Genomic DNA, 8,654 nt, shown 5'->3' on the forward strand with positions numbered 1-8,654 from the left:
GGACCCAATGCTAAGTAGGAGCCCGGCTCCAGGGGTTGTTACCAGCACTCTTGAGCCTGGAGAAACAGAGACTATACAGCTCACCACTCCCTCTTGTAAAAGCAAGCGGCAGTGCCTCACCTTTTAGCGTCCCTCACCCAGCACCTCACCACAGCCCTCAGAGCTAACAGGCTGTACTGACTCCTCTTCCTGCCTGTTTCCCACTGCCGCTCGCCACTGCCTCCAGCGGTGGCAAGCAGCATTGCCATGCCATGCCTGGACTCTGGCACCACAGCTCACCACTCCCTCCAGTGGCGTGAACTGGCACTGCCGCACCTTCCAAAGACTCCTAATGCAGCTCACAAGGCCTCCAGGACTAAAGCCACACTGGCACTGTTCCTCCAGATTGGGGACCTCTGAGCCACACCGCAACTCCGCCTGCCACCCAGGAGGAAACCATGCCGTTCAGAGCTGTGCAGAACCCTCAGAGTGGGAGAAACCCTCATGCATCCCTGAGGCCACCCCCACTTTCGACAGCAGTCCCTGGCCACAAACTCACAATCTGACGCGCTTCCTGACCACCGTCCTCGACTCAGCCAGCCGGGGGATCCCATCTCAGCGCTGGCAGATCGGGCCTGCCATGCCCGTAGGCCCTATTCCTATCCTTAAGGATGACTTTTCAGGCTTCTGTCCCCAGAGACCTGGCCCCCAAGTCCTCCAGATTGGAGACCCCTGAGCCACACCCTAAGACTCCACCTGCCACCTAGGAGAAAACCTGCCCCCAGAAAGTTCCCCTCAGCTGGGGCCCTCATGGGAGCCATGTGTTCCTGGCCCGAGTTCACAGATGGCTGCCACACGCACCTAGCAAGAGAACGCTCTGAACAGCGGGTGCGAGTATGGCCCAAATGCCGCACAATGCCTGCCAATTCTCATGAGCTTTCTGTCCAAATCAATGTCGATTTTGGCAGAAAGCTCGTGAGAATTGGCCGGAATGCCCCAGCGAACTCCCTTCTGACTACACCGACCTTCAGGGGAGCCACCTGAGCCTGGCCTGAGGTCCTGAGTGCTCATGGCTCAAACCCTGCGAGAATGTGCTCTAAAAGCCAGGCTCACACGTGGCCAAACACTCCCTGTAATCACCCCCCTGGGGTGCTGACCTCAGCGCTGGCAGATCGGGCCTGCCATGCCCCTAGGCCCTAACATGAACTCTAGGTTGGGTTTCCAGGTTGGTCTCTCAAGAGGTCTGGCCTCCAAGCCCTCCAGATTGGGGACCCCTGAACCACATCCCAGGACTCCACCTGCCACCCAGGAGGAAACAGTGCCGATGTCGATTTGGGCAGGAAGCTCATGAGAATTCGCTGGCGTTGTGCAGCAATTCAGGTCACAGTCATACCTGCTGTTCAGGGCACTTCTCGCTAGTAAGAAAAGAACTACACACAGTATGTTAAATAGCAATACGTTTAAAGGGGAGAATATAAGGCACGAGCTAGGGATATGAGTCGTTGGGGGTACAAACTTTACATGAGGCTTGTGAAGAAAACCTTGGAGAAGGTGGGGAAGCCAGCCATTGCTTTGGGAAGACCGTTCCATGCCAACCATGGAGCAAGGACAAAGGCACTGAGAGCTTGTATTATGTCCTCTGTGTCACACAGCATTCTTCAGTGCCTCAGGATCTTTGCACGGTTTTTTCTCTCTCTCTCTCTCTGCTTGGGACTGTTTCTCCACTCCACTCTCACATTGCATACTAACTCCTGTCCTTTAGGTTTCAGTTCGAGGGTCACCAATTATAGAGGTTTCCCGATCAGACACTGTTGTCCACCCTCCCAATAGCCATTCTCTGCTTCTTGCCTGCTAGCACAACACATTTTGTTGGGTTGTTGTTCCCCTTTCCCAGTCCCAGGGGATGAGCCTGTACTAGGTGGTTGCTGTCATTGGTGGCGGTGGTGATGGTCATGCCAATGATGGTCACTGCCAATGGCACTTAGTTTTTTCTTTTCAACATCCTGTTCTGGAGCTTTCTTGACCCCTTTTGCCTAGAAGCCAAAGAGACAGGCATTGGCATGAGCCAGGGGAAGACAGGCCAACGCCCTGAAGTTCTTTGTAATGACTCTGGCGTTCTCCTTCTTACAGACATTCCATGTGGGTATGATCGATCTTGTCATGCGGACAGCCAATTTGAGTTCTTCAACAGAGCAGTCTCCTTCTGTGGGGGCCAAGAACTTCCTGGGGAAGAGGATGAGCCTTGAGTGTCACTCCCTCAGTCGCTGCCTATTGGCCTGTAGGGACTCCATGCACTTCTTCCGTCTTCTTGGATCCACCGAGATCCCAATGGTCCAGGCCACCTTCTTGTGAATGCCAGCCTCCTTGTAACTCTTCCAAGATGAAGTCCTTGCCAGCTTGCAGGTTGGTGTGATAGCTCACCATAGGTCACCTCACGATGGGACAGACTGGTGGATAGGACGTGGGATGTGGGGCTCCAGGGTGTGCCCGCACTTGCCCAGCATTGCCTCTGCAGATCTTCTGCTATGGCTGGTTGAACCATGTGGCCATGTGTAGCTATTAGTCCTTGTGGAAGCCAGCCTTCAGGATCATGCTATTCTGGCTTGGTGCCATGGCTGCTGCCTGTGGGCCTGGGGGCATGGGAGAGGGAAACTTTTCAGGTCCTGAGCTCTAGCTGGGCGTCCCCAGAGCCCAGGCCATGACCCTGTCCTTTCCACAGCCCACCCAGAGCAGCTCTGGAATGCTGCCTGCTGCTAATGGTGCCTGGATCCAACATACTCCTAGCCTTCATTGTTTTAAGACTATCATGGCAATCCCATGACATTATCCCATAATTTTCCCTGATAAAAAAGGACACAGGTTAGTATCCAAAATCTACAAAGAATTTATCAAAATCAACACTCAAAAAACAAATAACCCAGTTAAGTAATGGGAAGAAGACATGAATAGACACTTTTCCAAAGAAGACATCCAGATGGCTAACAGACGGATGAAAAGAAGTTCAATATCACTCATCATCAGGGAAATACAAACCAAAACTACAATGAGATACCATCTCACACCTGTCAGGTGGGCTAAAATTAATAATACAAGAAACAATAGGTGTTGGCGAGAATGTGGAGAAAGGGGAACCCTCTGGTACTGTTGGTGGAAATGCAAACTGGTGCAGCCACTCTGGAGAAAAGTATGGAAGTTCCTCAAAGTGTTAAAAATAGAATTATCCTAGGATCCAGCAATTGCACTACTAGGTATTTACCCAAAGTATACAAAAATACAGATTCAAAGGGATACATGCACCCTGATATTCATAGCAGCATTGTCAACAATAGCCAAACTATGGAGAAAGCCCAAAATGTCCATTGACCGATAAATGGATAAAGAAGATATGGGGGTGCCTGGGTGGCTCAGTGGGTTAAAGCCTTTGCCTTCAGCTCAGGTCATCATCCCAGGGTCCTGGGATCAAGTCCCACATTGGGATTCTTGCTTGGCGGGGAGCCTGCTTCTCCCTCTGCCTGGTGCTCCCTTGCTTGTACTTGCTCTCTCCATCAAAATAATAAATAAAATCTTTAAAAAGAAAAAAAAAAGGAGCAGCAGGGAGAAGACCTCCACTTGGTTGAGTTAGTTTAGGATGCCTGGAGTTATGGCAGCCATCTAGGAACCAAGTGGGGAAATTGATCTAAGCATACTCCCACCTACATCCCTACCTCTTAGGTGAGTTAATGTCCTCCCAGTTATGCCATCTGTGGTTGGTGTTTGACTACTTCCAGCCAAAGACCCTACTGATCTACATCTACTCTTCCTAACTACTTAATTTAAAGTTATGTCTCCACCCCTGCCTACAGCTGGTACTCTCTCTGCCTGTTATCTCTTTATTTTTATTTTTATTTTAAAAAATATTTTATTTATTTATTTGATAGACAGAGATCACAAGTAGTCAGAGAGGAAGGCAGAGAGAGAGGAGGAAGCAGGCTCCCTGCTGAGCAGAGAGCCCCAATGTGGGGCTCGATCCCAGCACCCTGGGATCATGACCTGAGCTGAAGGCAGAGGCTTAACCCACTGAGCCACCCAGGCGCCCCATCTTTTTTTTTTTTAATGACACATATCCCACAACTGGATATGGATGTGTATATATATACATATACATATGTGTGTGTGTGTGTGTGTGTATATATATCCTATATATGTCATTCTTTTGTTTCTTTCTTAAGGCCTATAAGTTCCTTGAATATGGGACTTTTCTGTCTTGTTCACCCTTGTACTCCAGCACCAAGCATCCCATCTGGCACAATTTGAGTCTGTTGAATAAATGAAAAACTGAAGAAATGGGGGTGCCTAGGTGGCTCAGATGGTTGAGCATCTGCCTTCAGCTCAGGTCGTGATCTCCAGGTCCTGGGATCAAACCCCACATCGGGTTCCCAGCTCAGTGGGTGGCCTGCTTCTCCCTCTCCCTCTGCCCTTCCCCCTGCTTGTGCTCTCTTTGCTTCTTTCTCTCTCTCTCTCTCAAATGAATAAATAAAATCTTAAAAAAAGAGAAAAAAGAATGAGAAAAATTGAAGGAACGATGGAATGGATGAATAAACATATCAGTATGTCCCAATAACTGAACACTTCTTGAGGATAGTGTACGTGTCTTACATCCTCAAAATATAAAACACAGTCCTGACATTTACCCCACATGAAGACATAGTTGTTAAATTGGTGAATGCTATTCATCCGAGTCTCAAACTACGAACAGTATCTCTGCGTTATAAAGGGTTCTGCCCTCAGCAAAGAGTAGAAAGGAAGATTTAAAAACAGGAAAGCGAGAAAAGCACAATTTATAGACCAACTTTTGTTCCATTGCAGCTGTTTTCCTTTATTCCATTTGGGTGTACATATTCATGAACTTGAAGTAATTCATACAACTTTAGGTAATTGAAGTATAATATACTTTACACCCAATAAAAATTTATTTGTACTTGTGCATAATTTCTTATTCTTCATTTCAGTACCTTCCTCATTTTATGTAAGAATTTTAAACTCTATGTATATAAGTACTATGTTGTTTCTTTTTATTTTATTTATTTATTTAAAGATTTATTTATTTATTTGACAGACAGAGATCACAAGTAGGCAGAGAGGCCAACAGAGAGAGAGGAAAAGAAGGAGGCTCCCTGCTGAGCAGAGAGCCCGATGCGGGGCTCGATCCCAGGATCCTGGGATCATGACCTGAGCCAAAGGCAGAGGCTTAACCCACTGAGCCACCCAGGTGCCCCTATGTTGTTTCTTTTTAATATAGTGTTTTGTTTTGTTTTTTTAAGTAGGCTCTATGCCCAATGTGGGGCTTGAACTCAGGACCCTAAGGTCAAGAGTGGCAAGCTCTATTGACTGAGCCAGCCAGGCACCCCTCTAAGTACTATCCTTTTTTTAAAAAAAGAAAGGGGCACCTGGGTGGCCCAGTCAGTTAAGTGTCTGCCTTCAGCTCAGGTCATGATCTTGGGGTCCTGGGATCGGGCCCCATGTGGGGCACCTTGCTCAGAGGGTCGTCTGCTTTTCCCGCTCCCTCTGTCCTCCACTCAACCCTGCTCTTGACCGATCTCTCTCTCTCAAATAAATAAAATCTTTAAAAATTTTTTTAATTTTTAAAAAATTGAAAGAAGAAAAAAAAGTGCTACAAAGGAAGTAAAAGAAACATATACCTCTCTCCCAGGATTTTAAGATTTATAAAGTGATCTAAGTCAGCTCTATTCTTAATTTCAAAGAAACACACAAAACCAACTAAGATCTAATAGTGAGTTATCTATTGTTAACAGTACAAACTTGGGATGGACAGACTGAAGGCTTCACAACTAAAAATCTCAGCAGCCTTCAGCAAGTTACTTAACCCTGCTCTGAGCCTCAGTTTCCTCATTTGTAAAGTAGACACTAATAATAGTGTCTAATAGACACTAATAACTAGAATTACTTGGAAGATAAATGACATAACACATGTACAGTACGTGGTGATGGACCTATAGTAAGAGCTCCAAAAGGTGAACTCTATTATTTTCATGAAAATGTAAGTTTTTATTATTATTCAAATTTCTTCTTCAATTTAACATATTTTTTCTTTATATTTACTTGGAACTCTACTTAGCTAAGAAATTATTATTGAGATGAATTATCTGTGATTAACCACAATCTAACTACATTTTTGTCATGTGATCCCTCAAAAATAACTTCAATAGTTCTCTAATTACTGATCTCATGAAAACAAAAATCAATAAACCATAGATGAATTTCTCTTTCCCCAATATTTATGGGAGGCAGCCAACAGCACCAGGGAAAAGTGAGGAGGTAGCCAGTGCAATTAAGCTCAAGGATGTCAGCGTACCCAAAGATTGGTTACTTAAAGGAGGATTGAGCAAATAAGTAAATATACTGAGGGAACTGAGAGCCAGGTTTCCCACAATATGGCCTGGGGAAGGCTAGAATGAGGCTTGTGGAGTTTGACAGGAATTGGAAGTATTGGTGTGAGTACACAGAGAAATAGAGTTGTAAGTTTAAGTTCTAAGTGTATACACTTATATGACTGTGTGTGTGTGCATATACAGTGACAGCTCATTAGCAATGAACACAGCTAGTATCCAGATCTTGGTTTCTATACACCCTTACTCCACTAAAGGGAAACAGAGCTCCTTAGGGAAGTGGCTGGTTCCATGGTTTAGGACATGAAAACTACAAGATCAAGTATGGTGGCTCTCGTGTTACAAAGTCAACAGGTACTCAAAGAATGATGGGAACATGTTGAAAGGACAATATGAAGGGCATCCCACTGGACAAATCTGAGACAATGCGAGTATCAAATAAAGAGTGATGGTTATGGATTGATTACCCACCGAATAAAATAGGAATCCATGGACACAATGATGATATAAATAAATGAATCAATGGATAAATGGAGAGACAACATAGTGCTTCCCTGTGGGAGAATGACAACTATAAATGCAGAAAGAACGATGGATTAGAAAATCACCATTTGGCAACCATCATGGTAAAAATTGGTTCAGACAAGAATCACCAATAGATTCTGAAGGAGTGGTGAAATCTTTTTGGAGGATTGAGATATTTAGCTTGTTTCAAAGTATCTTCCCATTAGATAGTTACTAATTACAAATTATGTCTTAGTGAAGGAAACAGGAGACAACACCTTAACCAAGTGATCAAAATCAACAAGGCCAGTGTTGGGGCAAATCAACACTGCATGTCACATGGTAAGAACACAGTTCACTTCTGTGACATTCCTGCCAAAATGCTTGACTTGCATCTACTCACAAAGAAACACCAGACAAATCCAAACTGAGAAGCAGTTGGTAAAGTAATTGGCCTGTGATTTTAAAAACTGTCCAGCTTGTGACAGACAAGCAAAGTCTTAGGAACTGTTCTAGATTGAAGGGGACAAAGGGACCTGACATACATATGTAAATGTGATCCTGTGATCCTGCACGTTATTGGGAGAACTAGCAAAACTGTGAATATGGATTTCATGGTATCAATGTTAAATTCTTGATTTTGATGGATACATGTAAAAGATTGCCCTGATTTGTAGGAAATACATACAATTTAAGGGTCATGGGGCATCGAATATGCAACTTACATTCAAAAGAGAAAGAATGTAAAGGAAATGCGATAAAGACAATAGGGACCTTGGTAAACGGTATACAGGAGGTCTTTGCATTATTCTTTATACATTTCTACTGATGAAATTACTTCAAACTTAAAAAATATGTACTTAGATACAACTGAAACTACACTCCAAGCCTATGACAAGTGTTTGATATCACAGTAAGGACAATAATTTTATAAGGATCAAACCAGGTTTATTAATTTGTTCAGGTGCTGGGGCACATGGGTGGCTCAGTGGGTTGAGCCTCTGCCTTCGGCTGGGGTCATGATCTTGGGGTCCTGAGATCAAGCCCTGCGTCGGGCTCTCTGCTCAGTGGGGAGCCTGCTTCCCTCTCTCTCTCTGCCTGCCTTTCTGCCTACTTGTGATCTCTGTCTGTCAAATAAATAAATCTTAAGAAAAAAAATAATTTGTTCAGGTGCTGAGTGTGGTAATGGCTCCCAGGGCATTCCCAGTCTCCTTCTCAGAGCCTACATGGCCTGGGAATCAAATAAAAGCACAGAAGACACGAACATTCCAACATAAAACACCACCCAGGTGCCCTTACTGCTCAGGGATTTTAAACTGAATCTTACTTTGAAAATTAGACTTTTGGTTTTTTTGCATACAAATACTCCATACCCAACGTAGAAATTCTGAGTTCACTACTGGTATTTTATTATTCTATTCCATTCCATTCTATTCTAATTTTATTTTCACTACTGGCTTTAAAATTTTAACAGATTAGGGTGTCTGAGTCACTCAGTGGGCTGAGTGACTATTTCACCTCAGGTCATGATCTCAGGGCCATGAGAAAGAGCCCAGCATCAGTTCCACACTGAGCATGGAGGCTGCTTGAGATTCTCTCTCTCTCCCTCTCGCCCTCCCCCCAACTCACGAGTGTGCATTCTCTCTAAAAAAATTAATTAATTAATTAATTAAATAAACTTTAAGAAAAGGCACAGTTCATTTCTGGAAAGGGCATTTAACAAATGGTGAATTTTGCCCCTCAGCATATACAATGTTGTATACATTGGGACACCTGGGTGGCTCA

The 8,654-nt window shown here is 44.5% G+C and overlaps 1 pseudogene; it reads right to left on the reverse strand.

Moving 5' to 3' along the window:
* Window positions 1-1,865: 1,865 nt before the first annotated feature.
* LOC116873821 lies at window positions 1,866-8,654 on the reverse strand (annotated as a pseudogene).

The sequence above is a fragment of the Lontra canadensis genome, unplaced genomic scaffold (genome assembly GCF_010015895.1).
Source record: "Lontra canadensis isolate GAN:19392208 unplaced genomic scaffold, GSC_riverotter_1.0 scaffold35, whole genome shotgun sequence".
Lineage (NCBI taxonomy): Eukaryota > Metazoa > Chordata > Mammalia > Carnivora > Mustelidae > Lontra > Lontra canadensis.